The 24,196-nt window shown below is 43.5% G+C and overlaps 1 protein-coding gene and 1 long non-coding RNA gene across 3 annotated transcripts in view; both read left to right on the forward strand.

The window, feature by feature from the left end:
- SV2C (synaptic vesicle glycoprotein 2C) overlaps nt 1–24,196 on the forward strand; it is a 222,153-nt gene that overhangs the window by 59,300 nt on the left and 138,657 nt on the right. The window lies entirely within an intron of this gene.
- LOC116661832 lies at nt 623–19,324 on the forward strand. Its single transcript, XR_004317817.1, has 3 exons — nt 623–633; nt 9,081–9,084; nt 19,230–19,324. It is a non-coding gene; the product is annotated as an uncharacterized LOC116661832 (long non-coding RNA).

Consider the following 24,196-nt stretch of genomic DNA (forward strand, 5'->3'; position numbering starts at 1 on the left):
ACTGGGTAGTCAGAACATCAGAAGATTACTGTTAGTTAAAGAAAAACAGACATCTCAAGTTAATGAAAGTTAAGTTAAATGCTTTTCTATGTATGGGAAGGTGCAAAAGTCTGGGCTTATTGAAATCTTTCCTTTAAGATGCACCTTAGCTGTCTAGGGCCAGTGTCCTGTTCTTTCCAATTCCGAATCCCCTCAGGGACACTGTTGGGGGAAATGCTGAGGGCTTGATAGCCGGCACTGTGTTTGTTTCCATCTTGAATTCCCTCAGGCTCACCATCCCGGCAGCAGAAGTGGCTGTAACGTTTTTCATTCACCAGGGACGTTGGAAATTTGGCTTTTGGTGTGTTACTAGGTATCTTTTTTCTCCAAGTGCAGGAAGCTCTCTTGTGCACCAGCTATTCCTTTAGAAAGTCAAATAGATGGTTTAAATGATTTTTATGGTTTAGGGCATAAATAAATAATTTAAGAGTGAAGTATTAATACAAAATACAAGATTTTGAAATTTTAATTTTTTTATTCCTTGTGACATAGTCACTGGCCATGACTACGATCCTCTGGTCTCCCTTCCTCAAGGGTCTTTGGGATGGAGACTCCTGTCCCTGCAGCCTCTGTATTGCCATTGCTCTTCTGATCGTTCCTGGGAGTAAGAGGAGGAGGGCTCTGGTCACATCATGTCCTTGCTCAAAAATGTTGAGAACAGACCGATTTAAACTCCTTAGAATGGCATTCAAGCCCTCCACAATTTGGACCTAATCTATTTTTCCAGTCTTATCTACTACTTACTTCCTTCCCCCAGATATTCCAAAGTCAGAGATGGTGAGGGTTGCCAGATAAAATACAGGATGCCCAATTAAATTTGAATTTGAGATAAATGACAGAGGAATAATATTTCAACATTATTAGTATGTCTCATTCAATATTTGAGATATATTTATAAATTATTTGTTTATCTGAAATTCAAATTTAACTGGGAGTCATTTTTTTTCATGTTTTCTTATACTTTATTCTTTTTTATTGAAGTCTAGTTAATTTACAATATTGTGTTGGTTTCTGGTGTACAACATAATTCAGTTGTACATATTCCTAATTTATCCCCCTTCCCCTTTTGTAACCATAAATTTGTTTTTTATGTCTATGAATCTGTTTCTGTTCTGTAAATAAGTTCATTTATATCATTCTTTTACATTCCACATATAAATGATATCATGATATTTGTCTTTCTCTGTCTGACTTACTTCACTTAGAATGATAATCTCTAGGTCCTTCCATGTTGCTGCAAAAGGCATTATTTCATTCTTTTGTATGGCTGAGTAACATTCCATCATTTACACACACACACACACACACACACACACACACACACACACGCCACATCTTCTTTCTCCAGTCATCTGTTGATGGACATTTAAGTTGCTTCCATGTCTTGGCTGTTGTACAAGTGCTACTATGAATATTGGGGTGCATATATGTTTTCATATTAGAGTTTTCTCCCATCTGGGATTGCTGAATCATAGGGTAGCTCTATTTTTAGTGTTTTTAGGAACCTCCATAGTGTTCTCCACGGTGGCTGCACCAATTTACATTCTCACCAATGGTGTAGGAGGGTTTCCTTTTCTCCACACCTTCTCCAGCATTTATTATGTGTAGGCTTTTTAACAATAGCCATCATTATGTGTTTTTATTTGCTAGATCCAGTAACCCTACTAGTAGTGGTGATGGCAGCAGTGGGTGGAGGGCTTAAAGTTTGTTCTCTGCCTTCTGTGTGTCAGGCATTGTATACATCATAACAATCTCAGTATCTCATTTAAGCAAAATTACATCTGATCCCAGACTTTCTGAATCAGTTCTAGGGGCTGACTCTCTGAAACTGTATAGGTTTCAGAAGCATTCCAAGCCATGCCTACTCAAAGGGAAGTTTCAGAAACACCGTGACCTTGGCCAGCGCTTCTCAGACATGAAAGTGCAGGCAAGTCCCCTGAGGAGGCAGGTTTTGGTGCAGCACCCATGGAGCGGGGTCTGCGATTCTTTGTGCTAGCAGTCTCCAGCTGATGCTGACTGCTGGCTGTGAACTCCACGCTGAGCAGCCCTGTCTTCGGCCCCCCAGCGGAGAAGCAGCAGCAGTCCCCAGCAGTGGTGATAGCAGAGGTTATAAATGATGCTACGATTTCAAACAGTGGGAAGGGGGAGTCGTGTTGTAAATGGAACTGATTTCTTTATTCATTAACATACAGTAATATCCATGGACAAGGGAGTTTTATGTGCCACTTTTGAGGGAAAGCTTTTTCCAGAAAGTAAATACCTTATCCACAGCTGAAGGATGCACAGTTGTTTTTTCCTCCACTGAGATGGATGTTGGCTTCTTTAAGCTGGTCTTTCTCCTACACAGTGGGGGGTGCGTCACAGCCCCTAACCACATTTACAGCTCTGCAGCCCAGAATGGACCCCAGATGTGCAGGGCACAGTGTGACTCTGCTTTGTGGAAATAGTTCCTCAGTGCCAGAGTCATGGTGATAAAATTATAATGTGACTGCAGATTTTTTCCCTCTCCTATCAACATGAAATTTAATGGCTTTTCTGAGAGTAGCTTAGTTTCCTCAGCAAAATCTAGTTAAGTCAGAAATATTAAAAATACTACTGTGTCAGAAGAACTGATTGGAAGCTGAAAGAGTGAGCCAAACTGCTAACGGGGACAAAAGGAAGTCCTGCTGTGGGAATCAGTTCATCCGCGAACATACACACGAGAGTGGAGGCAGATATATATGTGAGGTGGTTGGCTCCTCAGTGCCCTCTGACTGTTTATTTAACTATCTGTTTATGTTTCCAGTGAATAGATTAGAGATGACTTTGTCTAATGCCGCTTGTCAAAATTTAGCAGTTCTCACACAGAAAGAACACTAGCAGGGGCTTGTCCATTCATTTATCGAATTCTCACTGAGTCTCGGGACACTGGGCTGCACTCTGTATCATGCAAACACAAAGGTCAACCAGACAAAACCCGAGGCACAAGACACTTGTCGTCAGAATGATATGGGAACCAGAGGACAGAGAGATGAATTCTGTTTCGGGGGGCATGGATTTTAAAAAGGCTTCAGGAGCCTGTGGTATTAGAGCAATGCTTTGAACGGTGGGTAGAAATTGTGCTTACAGAGATATGGGTGGAAAAAGGATGTTTCTGAGAGAGAGACTAGGCTGAGCAAACAAAAGCATGGAGATCTTGGATTGTGTATTGTGAATCGAATTGGTTCAGTTTTGTTGAAGTGGAACATATACAGAGGGGAGCAATTGGAAAGATGGGTGGGGACCTACCTGTTCAGGAAGAGTTTTACAGGAGTTTATTCTGGTGCGAGTGGGGAGCGGTTGATGTGTTAGCAGAGCAAGGACATGGTGTGCACCCTCCTTTAGGAGACTGGGAGTTTGAACTGGATTGGAGAGGAGCGAAGTGAGGGGCAGTTGAGATGCATTTCAGCTGTCTGGACAGTAGGTCAAGGGTCTGACGGTGGGTGATGGCAGAAGGACTAGAGGGGAGAGAGGGTGTTTCCGAGAGAATTCCTGAGCCTTCACAACTGACCAGCCATGGGAGCCGGGGAGAGGAACATGGCATATGGTACTGAGGCTTCATGCCCACGTGTTCTGTTGGGTGCCAGTGCCTTAAACAGAAATTGGAGTTCTGGGATTGGTTGGGGGCAGGGGTGGGGGCAGGGAGAACCCATGCATAGGAGGGGAAATGAGTTTAGTTACTTGTATTGTAAGCACAAGAACTGAGTGTGTAATTCACAGACTAGCCTTAGCACATAGCACAGTGCCTGGGAGGTAAGTGGTACCCAGTGAACTCTGGTGAGTTTGAAATGCCAACCAGGCTGCTCAGGAGAAACTGTCCAAGAAGGCATTTAGAAGAGGGTTCTGAAGCTTGATGGGGAAACTAGCCCTAGAGGTGGGCACTGGAGACATCTTTGGATAGCAATGCAGAGCCCACAGGAGAAGAGGGCGTGTTGGAGGGGAGAGCAGGAGAGGGTGGGGGAGAGGCTAACACAGACTTTTAGTGAACGCTTGGGAGGTGAGAGGAGAAAAGTCATAAAATAAATGGTTTGAAAGGCAGGAAGTCTCTTGCCTGGAGGCCAAGAGCAGAAGGGGTTTTAGGACGGAGGAGGTGGTCATAACTGAGAAAAGGACATTGGCCGTGGCAATGAGAAAACTGTTCTGAGAATGGAAAGGACAGACATCAGATTCACTGCTAAATGGAATCTTAATGTATATTTTTAAAGGGAAAGAAACAAATCAGGGTTTAGAAATTGGTCATAAGGTACTGTGGTATATTTGTTTCGGATAATACTTCTAATAACATAATTATACCATAGACTGGAGCAGCTGAAAAAATATTAATCATCTTCTGCAAGGAAATAATTGCAGGTTTGTAGCCATTAGCTAGTCCTTCTGCGTCATCACGTGCCAATAATCACATCCGGAATATCTATAGGAGATAAATTGGCAAACCGGGAATGGACTGGGTCAGCTGCTGCTGTCTCATTTTATTTATTTTTCCAAATTGAAAACTGTGTCAGTTACTGGTACCTCTGGATTCAGCAGTAAAATGAACTTGCTGTAATGTTCATATTTAAGCAGTCAAGTAGCAATGGTAACAGTGGTACCGAATTGCTCAGGGCAGGTGTGTGGAGGGGGAAAGTTAGCTACCAGTCGACCACTCCCTTGTGGTAAAATGAATAAGTTAGAGGATCCGCTAAGACCACACACCACACAGCTTTACTCACTGGGTTCCTGCTACATCGGTAAAGAAGTTTCGTGTCCCCTGCCTCCCTCCCCCACTGGGCACACGACTTTCACAGTGTAGGGACCTAGGCAGAGATGCAGTTGATAGTCATGTGATAGTGGCCCCTGCAGATTTCTACTGCACATCATACGGTGTGTGAGATCACAGGTCATATTTTCTCAGAGTCACAAGGCAATGCATTGTTCCCCCAGAGATGCCATTTCCCCGCTTAGAGAGAAATAAATTCTATAGTTGTGACATGGGAATGCATCCTGGATGGACCACTTGGAAGCCCATGGGAAAGGCCAGAGGGTTTCCAGGTTCTCCCCATTTGGGGGAGGTACTTCCTCTGATCCCCTGGGGCGTTCTGAGCTGCTCCTGTTAGGTACAGACCCCCAGCACTTCAGCTCGGAGCCTGAAAGGAGTTCCTGGGAGTGGCCTCGTTCCCTAAGCTTCTTCTCATCCTGTGGATTGCTTTGTTTGGTGGGAAGTCATTGGGAAACTGAGCCCGGTAACCCTGGGCTGTCCTGGATGTCTCAACTTCCCTAAAACTCCTCCTGCGTTCTTTGCCCCCTAAAGAGATTTTCCCCAAGACTTAGTTAGCTCTTGGGGCTTTGTTGTCTGTGTGTGTTTGTGATGCAAATTACCTTTCTTACTCATCTGGCAAATGCTTACTTAATGCCTTCTCTGTGCCAGATTCCAGACTAGGTCCTGGAATTGCAAAGACAGGATCCTTGCTTTTGGTCACTTACAGGCCAGAGGTGGAGACAGATGTATGTCGGATAAGGGCACCTAATTAGTTACAGATGCTGTAGCAGGGAGATTGAACAGAAGTAACACCTGGTGCTCTGAAGGGCAGGGCTGGAAAGATTTAATAGAGGCAACCCTAGACTTTCTGATGATTTCTATACACCTAATCTAAAATGTCTGGTTATACATTTCCATTAGGATGTGATGGAAAGAAGCACAGAATGAACAAAGACTCGGAGGCAGAGCTGGATGTGAATCTTAGACATGATGTTTAGGAGTTGTGTGACTTTGGGTGTGTTTCTTAAACTCTCTGTGCTTCAGTTTACTAATCTGGAAAGGGAAAGTAAACAGTATCTTTATCTTGTAGATTCTTTTATTTTTCCTTTTTGACTGAGATCATCACTTTTCCAGAGCCTCTTATCCTCTGTTCTTGATCTGTGGGTGTTAGCAGGCAGATAAGAATTAAGTGAGGCGAAGCCTTTCAGACTGTTTTAGTGACCTGCTAGTAGTCGTGGACTACTTAAAGCTGACCTCAGGTGCCCTGAAACGTTTCTTCTGTCCTTGTACCAGCCAACTGCAAACAGCTTACAGCCGGTTATTAGTACGAAATGTCATCCTAGAGAGTTGCTGTGAGGGTTAGAGACAATGTATGAGAAGCACCTAGCACTTAAACAGTACTGGTAAATTTCTCTCCCCATCACTGACAACCTCTGCCGTAGCAAGTTTTAAAGTATGCAGTACAATATTATTAACTGTATGCACCATGCTGGACAGGAGATCTCTAGGATTTATTTATCTTGTGTAAGTGAAACTATGTGACTTTTTATCAGTACCTCCCCAGTTCCTTACCCCCCAGCTGTTCGTAACTACTAGTCTACTCTCGACTTCTATGAGTTTGGCTGCTTTGTTCCCGGTATACGTGGGATCATGTAATGTTTATTCTTCTGGGTCTGGCTTATTTCACTTAGCATAATGTCTTTCAAGTTCATCCCTGTTGTAGCAAATGACAGGCTTTTCTTCCTTTTTAAGGCTGAATAATAGTCCACTGTATGTAAATACCACATTTTAAAAACTCCATTCCCCATCACTGGACCTGGGAGTGCAGATATACCTTAGAGACACTGCTTTCGATTCTTTGGGGTTTATACCCAGAAGTGGGGTTGCTGGAACATATAGTAGTCCTATTTTTAATTTTTTGAGGAACTTCCATTATATTTTCCATAATGACTATAGGGTTCTCTTTTCTTTACATTCTCACCAGCCTTTGTTATCTTTTATGTGTATGTATGTGTTTTTTTTAAATAGCCATCCTAACAGGTGTGAGATGATATCTGAGTATGGTTTTGATTTACCTTGCCCTGATGATTAGTGATGTTAAGCACCTTTTCGTGTGCCTGTTGGCCATTTGTATGTCTTTTTGAAGAAATGTCTATTCAAGTCTTCAACCCATTTTTAATCTGCTTTTGTGCTTTTGGGATTTTTTTAAAATTAGGTTTCTTTATTTAATGGAGGTGCTGGGGATTGAACCCAGAACCTCATGCATGCTAAGCATGCACTCTAAAACTAAGCTATCTCCCTCCTCTCTGAATTTTATACTTTAAATGAGAGATTGGATAATATATGAATTATATCTCAATAAAGCTACTTTTAAAAAGAAAAAACATGTAAGGTTGCTTGGAAAATTGACTGGCTTGCTTTATAAAGTTAGACCAAGTGTATTTGTATATATTCCTTGTGTGCAGTGTCACTTTAATGACTGTGTAAAATCCAGGACAAAGTGGTGGGATCTTATCACCTAGTTCTCTGATTTTAATGAAACCTATTACTTAGTTCTGCTGGCCGTAGCCTACATTTTCATGTCACATTGTTTTACTTGGACTATTTATAGTCTTTAGACTGATGCTCTTGGATAAGTTTGGCTTAGAAGGGGAAAAAAAGCTATTTTCAGGGTAATAAGCTCTGTGCCAGTAGGTTAATAAGATTAACAGCAAAGATATAAAAACGTCTCACTGACAAGGTGATGCAAAGAGGTACTGTCAGATAGTAATATTCTTGAGGCCATGCAAAGTCTTTTCCCCTAGTACACCCTTATTTTTTGGCCTGAAATGTTCAATGAATGCTTCCAAGCAAATGGCTGTACATTTTATTATTGTTCTTATTTTTACATAGTAATGTTAGAAATACTTTATTTTCCTTTAATAACTTAGTAATTATCATTTAGCGTCCACAGTACAATAAATGCTCTATAGAGCACATAAAAGGCAGGTAATCTTTCAGGGGGGCCTTTCAGCTGGAAACCAGAGCCCAGAGTCTCTTCAGGGTAGGGTCACTGATTAGCCTTGTCCAGACTCATCTGCAGAACGAGAGGATGGTATCAGAGGGTTCCCAACAGTCCTTTCAGGATCAGCCCTCCATGATGCAGAGATTCTATGAAACATGAGCCATCTCTGCATGTCTTAAGCAGAAGAAAGTTGGTAAAAATACATGTCATATGGCATTGTTATCAGTTAATTGGACAACAGTGACATTTCTGGAGATGTACTGGCTTACGTGGATTGAGCCATTGGAAGTGTCTCATGAGACAAGAAATATGACTTGCTTGATCCTGTCTTTTCACTTTGGATGTCTGTAACCCCCCCACTTCTTTATCAGTCTGTAGTCTCTAGAGGAATGTTTCCCAAACTGGATCCTGTGAGGTATTAAAGTCTTTACTACAGGACTTCTCAGAGCCATTAACATACAAATTTGAGACAATCAGGACAACATTTCTAAAGTGATTTGACCGTAAAACCCTTTGTTTCATAGAAGGTAATGTAAATACTTCATTGCACCTATATTAACACTTCACTGAACTAGAGTTCAGAAGAACCCAGTGTGGAGGCCTCTGGCTTAGACACTTCAGAACCAGTGTCAAAGTTCACTGTCTCCAGGAAATGTTCTTTGGTTGCTCTGTGTTTATTCATCCTTGGGTCATCAGTGCCTGGCACATAGTTACTACTCAAGACATGTTTGTGGAATTGGTGATTGAATGAACAAGTGCATGTGTCCATGGTGGACTATACCCAACTATTCTCTCTTCTAATCAATATTTATGCATATGTTGAATATTATAAATGAGCTCTGCTTGTTAATAATTTTCCCCATGAGTTTCAGGTTGAGGTCTGAAGAGTGCTGTCGCCCAGCTGGTGTACAACCCTCTTTAATGGTACCATGTACTTTACTAGTGTTGTTGGCCTGACCCTGCCCCAGCTCTGTCTTGGCTCTTCAATAGCCCTGTGGTTCCACCCTCACAAGCAGATCTCCTCTTCTTTTTCTCACACAGATCAAAAGCTAAGCGTTTTTCCCAGTGAAGACTAACTTAGACCTATGGTGACCATCATGATCAATGTCCTGCTGCAAGTCCAACACCTTCTTTGACCTTTAGAACCTCATGCTTTCTTCCCTGTATGAGGAAGGAGGAATGAACTGTCATGTATTCATTTTGATTTTCTATAAACTCACCCTCAATACATAGGAAATAAACCTTTGCAAATGCAAAGGGCAAAATATCTTTGAAGCCCTTGAGTCAGGTCCAGCAGGAGAGCTGTGGATGCCAGAGAACTGAGTAGCACATGCACTTCCTTTTTCTTCTAGTCGGTAAGTATGCCATAACGACTTTTACTCTCCTGTCTTCTGAGAATTGGGAAGATGTGTCCACTCATATTTGCCTTTCCCTCAGCAGACCAGGATGGGATTGTCTGTGCCTTAACTTAGTTGCCAAGTTAAATGATCCAGCTACCTCCTTTCTTAAAGTCCTTGAAGCATTCAAGTCACGTGAGAACAACTAGTTTTTTAGAGTGCTGTTGTTGCAGGAAAACGGGGCGTGAAGGGATGGTCATGTCCCAGGTCTCGGGGCAGTCCCTGTGATGCGCCCTGCCAGGTGAGGGTTCTTGGCTTCACACAGGAAAGAATTCAAGAGTGAGCCATAGTAAAGTGAAAGTAGATTTATTCAGGGAGATACACCCTCTACAGGCAGAGTGCAGGCTGTCTTAGTACCCTTCACCCAGCTTTCTTCAAGGACAACATCTTACAGAACCTTGATGTATTGTCAATCTTTTGGGTTTTGTTGTTGTTGTTGTTATTTGTGTGCATTATTCCTTTATAGCCGCACCATCTCCCCAGCCTTAACCCCTGGCAACCACTGTTCTATTCTCCATCTCTGCAGTTTTGCCATTTCAAGAATGTTATAGAAATGGAATTATACCACAGGTAACCTTTTGAGATTGGCTTTTTTTCCCCCTCAGCATAATGCCCTGGACACCCATCAGTGGTATCATGTTTTAATCATTTATTCCTACTTATTACTGAATAGTATGAGTAGTGTCGCTTGAGCTGGGGGGGGGTTTTGTTTGTTTGTTTTTTGTTGGGTTAAGACCAAATTCAAAAAGACCAAACCAGTGGCTGAGTAGATTCAGGAACTGGGAATGAATAAGTTGAGGCCCAGGGGAGGGAGAAAGGGAGTAGGGCAGACTGGCCGGAAAGCAGAGTCCAGATCTGGAGTGAGAGGTAGAGGGCCAGGCTGCGGAGCCCAGACCAGGATCATGATAGCTGCAGCACAGGTGAGAGTCTAGAATGGGTGTGGCCAGAAAGAAGATGGGAGGGGGTGGTGGGGAGTAGGTGCCTACGTCTCCTCCACCTGTCCCTGGCTAACCCCAGGGCTTCAAGCCCGCTATTCTTCCTGCGTCTCCTGATACAGTTTCTGCCCTGCAGTATCTTGTGTTCATTTCATGCCCAGAATAGACATGAAGATAAGGGGTAGGGGTGGGAACACCCTCATGGGTAAGATTTTTGAGCATTTTTTTAAAGTAAATGAGATTTTTGTCATTTGACCTGGCACACAGCACAGCAGCATTCCACATCCCGGCAGTGTGGCATCTGAGGTGATTTGGCTCAAATTCCAAAGGCTTTTGAAGGCCGGGAGGAGGGAAGGAGTAGAAATTGGACATCTTCTCTCCAGGTTTGTAATTAGAATCAACAAACCCCTATTTGAGCAGTTCAGTAGCATTGCTTAGCCCAGACCCGACTGTAAAGTGATAGAAGGAGTGGGACTTGCAACAAATTCAAATAAAGACGCCTTTGTAGGAGTCATCATTTGATATTGGGGTAAATAAATCCTGCAGGTCTCCATGAGCTGGGATCAGACCAGTGGACAGCTGCACTTATTAAATGCTGCCTCCAAAAATGCTTCACTGGTTATTCCGCCTTCACTTTCAAGTTCGGAAACATAGCAGTGTATGCGCCCCATTTATACTCCTTCCACAAAGTGGCAGAAATGATTTAATTTGTGTTGACCAAGAGCAGAGCCCTTACTTAGGTATCCACAAACCTCACTGTTTTCAACACCACTGGCCAAGCTTTCTACAGCAGAGCTCTTTGCCCATTTAAATAGACTTCAGCATTCAAGGTCAAGTTGACCAGTTAAAGGGGTCTTATAAGAGGGAGTGCTTGGGCATGGCTATCTGTGACACAGACAGTCTCTCTACTTGATATACATGATACAGAATTAGAACACTGAAAGGAAGTCAAGTCATGTGAATTTTATTTGAATGAGTTGTGCATCAAAGTTGTGCCTCACCCTTAGCCAACCCCTCCGCAATTGTATGTGAGCTATTCTGCAGAGCTTAAGACATTTTCACATTTGATCATTGTACTGAAAAGTAAAACAGACGGGACTGACAATAAACAACAGTAACGCTGATCTGATAGGCGCCTAATATTAGTATGTGAACCTACACCTTCGGACCGTGGCAAATGCACTTCATGGAATTCTGTTCCTGATTCTGTTGTGAAACTTAACTCTAGGACCATAGCCAGTTTTAGCTTTAAGTTTTTCATCTGTAAAATGAGTAGGTTGACTTAATATCTCATGCCCCTTTTACCTCTATCCTCCTAGGCCTTGAGTCTTTGTGGCCTTGAATGTGACTGATTCGTGTGAAGGGAAAAGCCCCAAGTTGCCATGACTCTTTGCATTGAATGCGTGCATTCATCTTATTTCTCTGAGCTAAAGGAAGATAGCTTTAGCTTGTCTTTACGAGCGGGGAAGCCCAGGATAGTAATAGTGGCAAACGCTTACATAGGTTTTACTATGTGCCAGAAATGGTTCTGAGCACTTTACAAGATTTCACTCATTTTATCTTATTAATAACCCAATGAGGAAGGTACTATTATTAGTCCTATTTTACATACAATGAAACTGGTACCCAGGGAGGTTCATTAGTCTGTCCAGGGTCACATGGCTAACAAGTGTCAGAGTCCAGCTGGAAGGCATGCAGTCTTCCTCCACTGAGTGGCTGATGGTGAAGTCTTTAGACCCAGGAGTTGGAGTCAGAATCTTTGCCAAGTAAGTTTTCCTAACTTAAAAAAAAAAAAATCCCAACCTAGAGCATGCACTTCACACCACTTTTGGGTCCTAAAATGATACAGGAAAAATGGGAAATCAGTATGTGGGCAGAGAAAACTGCTTTTACGTTTGAGGTGGAATTCCTGGAATCCACATTCATGGTATCCAGGCACAGGATATGTGTACGCCTGTTCTAATTGCTTTCTCCTTGCAGTGAAAGGCAGTCGTTTGTGAGTCCTGGTTAGGACGATGATGAAAGGGTCCCTGCGTTTCCTGCATACATGCTTCAAATGCCTCTGGGCCTCTTGACCCTGCGCTTGAATCATGGACTTCTTTTGGGCAGAACCGAAATCCGTGAGCTCAGTTACCTGCTCCAGGTTCTGACTGTTCTTTGCTGGAGGGTTCCCACCAGGGCCGCCCTTGCTGGCCCCCTGACCTCCAGGACTCTGCACCCCATGGCCCTATCCCTGCTTTAGGTGACTCACCCCCTTGCTCACCCAGCTTCAGTAACTGCCAGACCCCCTCATACTGGGTTCCATTCTCCCCTGGGATCCAGGTCAGCAACAGTGGGTAAAACTCCTGTAATCACATGGGCCCAAAACCAAAGCAGGCAAGCAGAAAAGCAGAGAGTGTAAGAAGATTCCATAACATTTTAGAAATGTTTATGTGACAGATCCATAGGGATTAATTAAGGGAAAAAGTATTCACTAAATTCCTAATCTCCTTTTGGAGATGGTGTCATGGAGGCTAATGGAGCCGTGTGACCAAATGCCTGGCATCTATCCAGCTCGTCGGCCCTAGGAGGTGACTAGTTCTGTCTGCACCACCTTCTTAAGCCATCTCGCTGTCTGAACCCCTCTGCTTGCTTTTCTGGTGTCCTAGGTGAATACATCTTCCCTTCCTTGTCAGCCGCCACCTCTCTCCCCTAAATTACGTTCTAATAAATAAAGCACTATATAGTTCAGAGAACCAAGGCTCTCGTGATACTTTCTCATAAACATAAAACAGTCTACCTGTTCTGAAAATAGGAAGGCTTTGGGAGTTTGGGTAGCTCTGAAAGGGCGCTGCAGGGCTGCTCCAGGGACGCATCTAACTCTGCGGAGGAGCATCCCGCTCGCTCCCTGCCTCGGCCTGCTTGTCGCTGGGGCCGCGCTGCTGGGGCTGCGCTACAGACTTCATTGCTTTGTTCATTCTTCTGCTGTAACAAAATCTTGAGGAACTCGTTTGGTGCTGCTGTAGCTGTGGTAAGTACCCTCGCAAGCTTCCCCCTATTTTCACTATTAATTTAAATAAACTGTTATTTCAAGTATTGCTGACTTAACAGGGTTCCCCTGTCAGACAGTTCTACTAACAGTGTGAAAGAAAAACATCACAAAATAAAGGCATAAAATACATTTTTTTGGATGAGGTAGAGGAAGAATGAGCAGTTGTCCCATCAGGCCCTTTGAGGGAGAATTCTGAATGGGTGTTAAAAATGAATTAATGTGGGAACATTGGCTGGTTAGTAGATGGTGACATTTGGTTAGTGGCTCCATTTAGAAGCATTCCTACCCCCAGAATTACTGTGGTCATATGATGGTTGTCACTTCAATTTACTGGTGTGACAAGATTGGCCCAGATCTCTGTGACTAGTGCACTGTACTTAGCCTCTAAACGGGATATAATTTTCTGAGGAAGCTCCTTAGTTGTTGGCTGAAAACCGTGGCAGGGTGGTGAAAAAGTAGGAATTAGGGGTGTTGCAAAAACTTAAGTCGATGTATTTTATCTCAGGCTTGTCAGTTAGGATTTTGTTTCTAAAGCTGAGAGAACTACTGGATCAAGGAAGACAGAACAAAACTGTTAAGTCCCAGTAGCACCAAGGGAATCCACTGTCTGTATCAAACCATTACCCGATTAGCCAAGGTTTGGGTAAATCCTGTGTGGACTGAAGGTTGGAAATAATAATGTTTTTCTTTCTTTTTTTTTTTTTTTAACAGAAGTATAGTCAGTTTACAATTTGTCAATTTCTGGTGTACAGCATAATGCTGCAGTTATACATAGACACGCATGTATTCCTTTTTGTATTCTTTTTTGTGATAGGTTACTACAAGATATTGAATATAGATCCCTGTGCTATACAGTAGAAACTTGTTGTTCATCTATTTTACGTATAATAGTTAGTGTCTTAACTGGTTCCTTTATGTGAACCCACTTAACCCCAGACACTGCTGATGCTGCTTGGAAACCTGTCCTATCAACAATAGTACATGGAATTTGAGGGGCTTGAGAAAGGCAGTACTAGGTAAATCAGCTTGCCAGGTAGTGAGATAATTTGGCTGGCTATGAAGACTAGGCTCATAGAATGGTGGTGTCAGTTTGTGGAAAAGTACTGCAGGAAAGCAGTTAAACCTCCTATGTTAAATTCAAATGAAATTAGCTAGGTTTTACTGATTATTTGAAATGTGCCTTAAACAGCATAGTCTCATGGAGTGTCAGAATAAGATGCTATAAGATTTGGTACCTGCCAGGGATCACACTGCAAATTAGTTCTAGAGGTAAGACTGATGCACATAATATACTAACAAAGAATACAAATCCAAATGTGGGTAAGACTATGTCAGAGTTACTCATGAAAACTCAAGTATTTTGGGGCATCCTCATAAAGAATGTGGAGGTGAAGTTCAAGGTACAGGATTTGAATGAAAGGCAAGAGAAAGATAGTTCAGGTAAGGTTAATTGCATAAGGTCCAAGAGTTCAAAGATAAAAATGACTATGGTGAGTTTAAGGGACATTGGGGGATGTGGGGAGGGTCGATTTTTAATATGCCTTGTCTTAGAGAAGAAAATAAAATCAATTAAACATTCTTTTGGTTTGTTTTTGAGCCATAATGTATAATTGACTAAAATTCCTACTTTTTTCTTACTCTCAAAGTGACCTCATTTTTTCCCTTCCTAGTCTGAGAAGCAGATGGCTAAACTGCTCATGCTAGACACAAATCATTTATAATTCTAATAAGAATAACCATCCAGCAAATAGCAGCTCAGTACTGTAGATCAACACCTGAATATTTGGGTGACCTTCCCTGAAATACCCACGTGTACTTCTGACAGTTTGGGATTGAGGAACCCTCGTGTGATGTTTCATCCCTAATGACAAAACAAACCTCAGGTGTCAAGAAATGCTGCCCTGAATTCACCTCCGCTTCTCAGCAGTAATGGATTAGGACCAATATCCATGAGTCCAAGGCCAGTCCCAGTATTTATTCACTCACCGCTCTGGGCTGACAGCTTAGGAACCTGCCTCTCTGAGGAAGAAAATGTCATGTCGGAGCATGAGAAATGGACTACTGAATTTTTTCTTTAGATCTTTACTGGAATCGATTGTGATCTAGTCTGGTTTTTATTGTAGTATCTGCCACCTAAACGTAAACAAGCAGCAAAGAAACGTACATGTAATTTTCTAAGAGAGACTCTTGGAGGACTCGTGTCATCAGTTGCATCAGTACTGATCAAGCACGGTGTGATCTTTGAGCCCATTTTCAGACCTGTTTTCCTGCCATGCAGTCACACCCTCAGGGTCTAGAAATGGCCTGAAATTAGCTACAGAAGTCCTTCCCCTCCAGGCCTTCCTATTGCTTTAAAATATCAAAAGATGTAACATGGACATCATTCAGAAATTATTTTCTTATTCTGTTCCTCTACAATTCCTTTTGGATCTTTCTGCTTTGTTTGTTCACAGTGCTAATATAAAAGAGACATCTCTGAAAAAAGTCCTTTTATTGCTGGCAGCTAGGTTTAAACTTGAGGTTAATAAACTTCTCACGAGCCTGTTTTTCATGGATTTTCTGGAAATAAGACACATGACAGCACTGTTCTTCCAAAACAGCCCACTCCTGGTAGCACAGGCCCTTTGCTAGTCTCTGTTACGCTTGTGGCTGTGGTCTCAGAGCAGTCGTGTCCGTGTTAACGCGCTGAGGCTCTTCCTCTGTCTCTTTCACTGCCCTCCTGTGCTGGAGCGCTTCTTCCAGTTTTCCTCCCAGTCCAGCAGCGTCGTGCCCCTTTGCTCCCGTGAGCTGCACTTGTGCTTGGCTTCTCCCCTGCCTCCACGTCCTCACCACCCTGAGGTAGTCTCCTGTCCGCTGCTTCCATCATTACTGCTGCGCTGACACTGCCACTTCCGTGACCACTGGTGCCCTCTTCCAAGACGAGCCCGAGTCCTTTCTGAGTTCCTGGGCTCTGGGCCCCATGGAGCAGCCGTCCCCCTTCTCCTCCATCGGCCCCCTCTTCTTAACGTCCCTGCCCGCACATTCTTCTCTCTAACTTCTTTTCCTGCACTCAGTGTGGCTGGTTCTCAAGGGTTGATCCTTGGGTCTCTGTCCTTGCAGAGAAACCCCTTATTCCACAAGCTCTGAGCTGCCACCTCCCAAGCACGTTTCTTCTCTGTCACCCCAGCTGTGGCGCTAAGCTTTGTGCTGCCTCTCAGATCCTTCCACGCTCCTGTTCGTTCATTACACACCAGCCCTCAGCACAGCTTCAGGCTAACTTTTCCTTAAAGCAGGGGTCTGCCCACTACAGCCCACAGGCTGAATCTGGCCCTCTCTCTGCCTGTTTTTGTCAAGAGTTTTTTTCTGGAACATGGTCCTGTTAGTAGATAGAGGGACCCCAAATTAGAAAGCCCTCCAAACCTGTGGGTCCTTGCTCCCCTGAATGACAAAGAATTCTCAGGAGAGGCAGAGGGACAAAGTGAAAGAAAGAGCTGCTTTATTGCTCAGAGAGAGAAGTAGGGGGAAAGCAAAAAAGAAGACAGTGGAGCGGGGAGCTATCAGCCAGGTAACTGATCGAGAGCGCTCCAGCCCCCAGCTAGGCCATGGTGTCTTTACTGGAAAGCTCTGCCACTGATATCTTCATTCCAGCGGTGCGAATCATTTCTGTTACTGGCTCTTTCCTCCTGTGGAGCTCAGCCCTAAAACAGAAACTACAGTGGGAAAAAGAAGAAAAAAGATACTGGGGTCCTTGGATTGATGTAGCAGTTGTGGAGCATAAAATGTCTTGTTGTATGGCCATGACCTTGGAACCAAGGAGCCAGCTGTGGGATAAGAGAAACAATCCGTTTCTTAACAGCCTGGCACTTTCCTTCCCTTGTGGGTAATCAGCCAGCGTCAGTAAGCCTGCCTAACTACCTCTCTCAGCCCTGCCTGTTTGCTTTATATTGTCTATGGCTGCTTTCACGCTGTAACAGCCAAGTTGAGTAGTTGTCCTAACGAAGCACGTACAAAGTCTAAAATATTTACAGTCTGGCCCTTTAGAGAAAGAGTTGGCCCATCGTACTCTAAAGTGTCCTGGTCATTTCACACTAGTACTTTGATGGTGTTAATTCCTTACTCAGGAACTAACCCATCAGTGGCTCTCCTTGTCTATGTAATGAATTAAACTTTTTTTGGCTTGTTACTTACGGATTTTCTCTAACTTCTCCAGCTTAATTGTTCACGCTCAAGCCAGCCACTCTGCGTCACCGCTTACTCTGCTAACCTGCCAACCTTCTGGCGCGCTCCCACTGCAGACCTCTCCCAGCTCTGCTGTGCACGTCTGCGTGTCAGCACGTCATCCTGCCTGCCTCCTCAGTCATATCCTTCTTGTTTCCTTGAGGCTCAGCTCAAGCCCTGCTTCCTTCATGAAGTGTTTCCTGACGATCGGCTCTACTGATGTGGACTTGCATGTATCTCCTGTGCTGCCCTGTTACACACAGTATAGTGATGGTTACCGATGTGAACGTCCTCACTTGTTTGAGACGTTGGCCGTGTCAGGCCTGCCTCCTCTTGTACTCCCTCTCTTTGTTGATTTTGTTGTGATCTGTCCCAAGCCAGACTCCGCAGTGTCAAGTCCCACTCTTCCTTGCCTCACCCCTCAGTTTACAAGAACCGTGGACTCTGACGATGAAAAGTACGTCCAGCCTTGTCCATCTTCTGCAAGCCTACCGCCCCAGCCTTAGATCAGGCTGCCTTCATTCTCCCCCTGCTGCTTCTCAGTAATACTCCTTCCACTGGTCTTCTTTTCAGGGCTGGGATCAGGGTGAGGAGAGTGAGGTGCCTGGTGCACAAACTTAAGGAAGCAGTCACCCTCAGGGTCATGCAAGTGCAGAGCTGGCGCTTCAGAGTGAGCGCTTCCTTAAATTTTGTGCTCAGGGCACCTCAGAACTTGGTTGCCTCACCACGGTTGGGACCCTTCTCCCTTCCTCTCCCTGCTCCATCTCCCCACCCTGCAAGTTTATCCTTCACAGGACTGCAGAAATGATCTTTTCAGGCATGGATGATGTCCAGTCGGGTTTTTAGTTTCCCAAAGGATAAAGGCCAGCTGCCATCTCATCCACCAGCCTCATCCCTCGCCACTCTCTCCCCTGCACATGAACTGTGCATCCCACCCGTTCTGAACTATCTAGAGTCCCCTTAGTGTGCTGTGCTCTGACAGCCCCGCAAATCTTTGAACTTAAGCCTCTTTCCTTCCCTGGAACTTTCCCTTCTTACTTGGAGAATTTTTATTCACCATTCAAAACTCCGCATGATCCATGAGTACATTCTATGGGAAGGTTTTCTGATTCCCTGGAACTAACAAAGTCGCTTCTCTCTTTTCCTCTTAAGCATAACACACTCACTTTAATTATATAATATGTTTCATTTAGTGGTAATTCGTTTTTTCCATGTTTTAAATCTCCCAGGAAACTAAAGGTTCCAAGCCCAGGCTTTGTATTAGAATAGTTTGGGAAGCCCTTTAAAAGTACCATTGCCTAAGTCCTGCTGCAGAACCAGAATCTCTGGCTGTGACCTGGGCACCAGTGTTCTTTTCCTTAATGCTCCTGGAGAGTCTGATGCGCAGCCATTGTCTGAAACCACTGCCCTAGGCTGGGCGCTGTCAAGAGTGAGGGCCTGGCTTGTTTCCTGTTGTGGACCTCTCCTGACTGCTCCACGGTCTCCCCTCTCCCCTTTCCTTGTACCATGCAAGATGCCTGGCTCACCGCAGAGCTCAGCTAAGAGGTGTGGAGTTAACGATTACCGGCCTTGTTGGTTGGCTCAGGGATGGGGTATTGAAGAAAGGGCTCAGTCAGTTACCACCTCTCTGCCCCGGCACAGGCCTAGGAGTGGGGGAAGCTTGTGGAGACAGGGATCCCACTGGTGTGGAATTGATGTGTGGTATCTGTGATGCACCACAAAGTGACTCACTGTTGTTAGAACAGGCAGATAGCTAGAGATGAGCAAGAGAAAGGAGGACGCAGGCCAAATGGCAGGAATTGGGTGAAAAAAAAAAAAAAAAAAGGAAGGGCATGGGCCAAATGCAGGAAACCATACCTCATGTAACCAACAGGGGTCTTTGGGCAGACAGAAAAGCAGGAACCTCTGGATTGGGGTGACAGGTGTCCTAGAGGCAAAGAAAGGTGGGGAAAGGCAGGAATCTCCAGTGTTCAGATCTAATCTTTTGCTCATTATGCCCTCATTACAATAAAATTAGCCTTGCAGATTAGAAGTACCCATCATGCACTGATGCCATGACACTTTGGACCCAAACTAAATAAGGACAAAAATCCCTCCTTCGCTTGGGAAGGTGGAGGGGGGATAGAGATCGGGGAATATGACCCCAGACCCTTCCCTCCCCAAATTATATTCTGCCCATTCATTTTTACACCCTGTGTAATCAGCTTGCCAAAGAAACTCAGCACAGCTGCTCACCCGAGCTTGCCCACTCTCCCCTTGAGAGTGTGTTATCTGTCCCTTAATAAATCCTCAGTTTACTTTCTTAACCTCCATGTCTCCTCTCTGAATTCTTTCTGCGACAAGAACCTAATTGCCAGCAACACTCTAATGCTCTTGATTCTTAGGACTTGTTTCTTTATTGTTTTAAACACCAAATGGGCTGTAATTGCCCTTTTGGGGGGCCTGCAGAGCCATAGACGCAAAGATACTTTTTTCATGCAAAAATGTTTAAATATGTCTCTCCCTATCCAGTGGGCATGCTGTATACTGGCCATTTGAGGAAAGATGTTAGAGAATAGATTGGGCTTTCTTATCAAGACTCTCCTTCTGCATTTGGCTCCCTGAAGGCAGTGGAAGAAGTGCCTTTGGGCCACCACCCAGGTGGACTGAAGTAACAAGTGGTAATGATGCCTGATGTGGCTTTGCCTCCCTCTCCCTAAACAAGCAGCTACATCCGTCTCTGCCTGGACCAATGGACTTAAACGTCAAACTTTCCAGATGTAAAGTCAGAGATGTGCTGTAGACCGCCTGACATTTACAGTGCTTTCTGGCAAAGGTGAACAGACTTTTGTTGAAAATGTTCTCCATTGCAAAGTAGAAAGGGTTTTTTATTTTTTTCATTTGTGAAATATGCCTTTGATATTATTACTTTCTTTACTTTTATTTGATTTTCCTGAAGTCTACAGACGCATTTTTACACACGAGGACCCTTACCTGTGGCCACTAAAAATAGCAGTAATTGGAAAAAGTGAAGCATTGGTTTTAGGAGAAACCTGTTGATTATTTAAATAGGTTCAAGTTGCAAAAGAATAAGTCTTTGAGATGTAAATAATTAGATTTCTCTTCCAGAGCTGTTTCAGGTGGCTTCTTTTCAGAGCTTGAGCTGAGGGAGGCCAAAAGCTGTAATTTCACTTTGCACACCACTCCAGGGCCCCTCCTTTTTTCCTGTTGTCTCTTTTCTGTCACCATTCTGTTCTCCCCTTTTCCCTCACACTAATAGTTATATTAGTTGTTGCTGTTTATTGAACAGCCTGTTTCACACAGTGCTTAGTCTTTAACCCATTTAATCCCTTAAAAACTCTGTGGGGTGGGTGCCATTATTAACCCCACTAGACAGAGGAGAAAATTGAGGCACAAAAAAATAATGTAACTTACCCAGAATCAAACAGTTAGTCAATGGGAGAGCAAAAATTCAGATTTAGTCCATGTGTTTCAAGAGCCTGGGCTCTTAACGACTTGCTGCCTGACACAAAGCTCAGTGTGGTAAAGAGTAGTGAATGAAAGTGAAAGATACTGCATTTGGTTAAAAACCAGCAAAAGACCAGTTCTGCTTTCCCCGTCTCAACTCCCATTGCTTTAATAATGAGTCCACTTCTTAGCACTTTCAACGGAAGAATCCAACAGAATAAGTACTGAACTTGAGATTTTATGTTATTATTTCTGATTCAAGCACAGAATTTAAAAACCAGTAATAATGAGAGATAACAAATTGTAGATAAAGAGGATGCTGCAGCCTTCTTTGAACTGAGTGGGTGCAAGGGCAGCAGGGGAGGCACAGGGGTCCCTGGAATCAGCCTGTTACAGACTGCAGTGGGGTGTGGCTGAGGGATGGCTACACTCGCTGCCCATCATTTTGAGGGTCCAGGAGCAGTAAGCACTCCTGGGCAGCGGCTGTGAAAGCTTCCACATCAGTGAGTAGGTGGGGAGGACCCATAAGGGGCCAGGAAGGAAGACAGGTTCCTCTGTCCCCCAGACAGACAGAAGAGAAAGGCTGGTCTAGCTTTGCGGAGCTGACCATCACCCACCATTTGACAGGAGGAAGCTGAAAGGCCAGCCTGACGGCGTACAGCTAGTCAGAGGGAGACCGGAACTAGTCCTGGATGTCTTGGCCCTCTTTCCAGGGATTTTTCCAGTACACAGTGAAAAGAAAGGAATCTTTGAGGAAGTAGGGGAAAGGAAGGTTGTGAGCCCTGGAACTGACCTTAAGGGGATGCTGTTTTTGTGTTGCCTTCAGTGATGAGATAAACCACTCAGTGGGTAATTGTGACTCTTCAAATGGCTCGGCAAACCTGATTTCTTTAAAAGCAAAGCATGTTTTCAGGGGTCCTCTGAGGCAAGGTAGAAACCCCATTATCTAATTAAATCCAGACTGGTAATTGATCAGTTCATGGAAAAGTTGGTTAAAGCAGGAAATTATGCAGCAATATAAATGTAAGGACTTCAGCGCTGTGTTTTAACACAGGGTCTTGCATCCCTTCGACCGTCTTCCCGTGCAGAAGCAAAGACACCCTTTGAGTGGGGAGCTTTGAAATGAAGCACCCCGTCATATTTCTTGCATCTCCATCATGTGGCTTTGATTTTTCAGTTTTAACTTCTTTAATGTGCCGCAACTGAAGCACAGAATCTTTCATTTTTTATGATTTTTCTCGGTCTTTTAGAGTTGGATTGCTCACATTTATTTAATACAATTTTATTTTATATAATTTAATAAATTTTAATAGTTATTTAATAAATATTTATTTAATACAAGGATATTTATTTCATATATTAATCTAATAAATGTATTAGATATTTACTTTTGCAACTCAACCTTCCCCAAGTCTTTTTTAAGTTGATCTTCCTAGGAGTAGCTCCTGTTCCTCTCACACTCATGTCTCGTGATTTCTGTGACTCCTGTTTAATTAGGTATGTAACTAAAAACAGCAGAACTCACAAAGCAGGCTGGGTATAAACACAGCCTAAAGCACGGCTGGTGGAAGCAGAAGGAAGATAGGGAGTAATTCTTAGTGTGTTTGTAGGTAGGTTGGTTAATCCATCAAGTGGGTTAAGTAAGAATGGGCTAAGTGGGCTTCTACTACAGGTATAACACAAGTTTGTGGGAGAAAACCCTACCTTTGGGGAAATAAATGCATCCACCTCTTGCGTGATATCTAAAAAATAATGAGCATAATTGAAGGAATAAAGCATTTTTTTCTTATCCTGTGAATACAATAGATCATAGTATATTATTTTACTTTGATTTAAAATTTTGTTTTAACCTAAGAAAAATCCTCGTCTAAAAGGTGAGTGAGTATGAGCATTGCCTCGTAGAGATTATTTATCACTGGATTCAGAACACCACCAGAGAATGCTTTAAATTGAAAATCAATCTGTAGATAAATGGTGTAATGAATTATAGGGTAATACATCAGCCATGGATAACGGAAGTGGTTAAAACAATTTTTAGAAAACTATTGGCTAAAATTATTATGAGAAAAACACTGTTCCATTTCTTAAAATGGTTCTGTTTAGTTTAAATGTGGTTTAAAGTGGTGCTGGGGGGAAAATTTGTGCCCCCTTAGGGACTGTCAGAAAGAATCAAAAACAGCACAGCAGAGAGACAGAAATGGAAATGTGATATTTGTCAGGGGAAATGAGGGTATGATTAAATAAAGTAGAATCAGTCCCCATGTTAGAAAAGACCTTTAATGGGGAGGTCATGCTTGGGGCCTCTTTCTGTCTTCTGACAGACCTGAACCCAGAGCTGGCTGGCCACGAATGGCCAGAGCCTGAGCTCTGGTGGGAGGGGCGAGTGAGCCTCAGGTCACATTTATTTCTCAGGCTAGGTTCAACCTCCTGGAAGCCCAGGAGGGCTTGAATTAAGGTCATCATTCGACTCATGAAAGGATCTGAGAATCACAGCCTGGCCTCTCTCCACTTTGGCAGTCTGCCTCTACTAGTCCTAAGGAGGGCAGATCCTCGGAGGCACAGAGTTTCTCCTTGCCCTTTGGAGATCTCTAGCTCATGCAGGGAGACCTTGCTTATTCTGATCTTTGGAGTTTAAATATTCTGTAGCCTGCATCTCCTCCCCTCAAATATATTAGACAAATACAAACTAAAGTTTAAAAAAAAGTAGATCAGTCGTAGAACATGTGCTTAGCATGCACGAGGTCCTGGGGTCAATCCCCAGTACCTCCATTAAAAAAATAGATAGATAGATTAGATAGATAGACAGACAGAGAGACAGACAGACCTAATTACCTCCCCCCAAATAAATTAACACAACATTGTAAATCAGCTATACTTTAATGAAAAAGAAACATTCATTTTTTAAAAATGTATTAGAGAAGTTATTGTTGCTTTGTGTTTTTTAAATTAAAAAAATTTTTTTGAGGAGGGTAATTAGGTTTACTTATTAGTTTAAAAAAATATTTTTTAGTGGAGAGATTGGGAATTGAACCCAGGGCCTCGTACATGCTAAGTACACACTCAAACAGTGAGCTATACCCTCCCCTGAGGTTATGTGTATTAATGGAAAGCACACTGGCCTAAGAAGTGTTTTCAAATTCTAAAGTGCACACAGATCCTGTGGGAACCTTGTTCAAACACAGACTCTTGCTCTGTAGGTCTGGAGTGGAGCCTTAGAGTCTGCATTTCTAGCCAGTTCCCCCCAGGGTGCCAGTGCTGTTGGTCCAATGGTCATACTCTGAGGAACAAGGGTCTGGAACACCTGGTTTCAAGTACTGGCTTCTCTCAGCCTCAGTTTTCCCACTTGTAGACTAAGGGACTTTGAACTGAAAAAGTTTTAACTTCTGACCGTCA

The sequence above is a fragment of the Camelus ferus genome, chromosome 3 (genome assembly GCF_009834535.1).
Source record: "Camelus ferus isolate YT-003-E chromosome 3, BCGSAC_Cfer_1.0, whole genome shotgun sequence".
Classification (NCBI taxonomy): Eukaryota; Metazoa; Chordata; class Mammalia; order Artiodactyla; family Camelidae; genus Camelus; species Camelus ferus.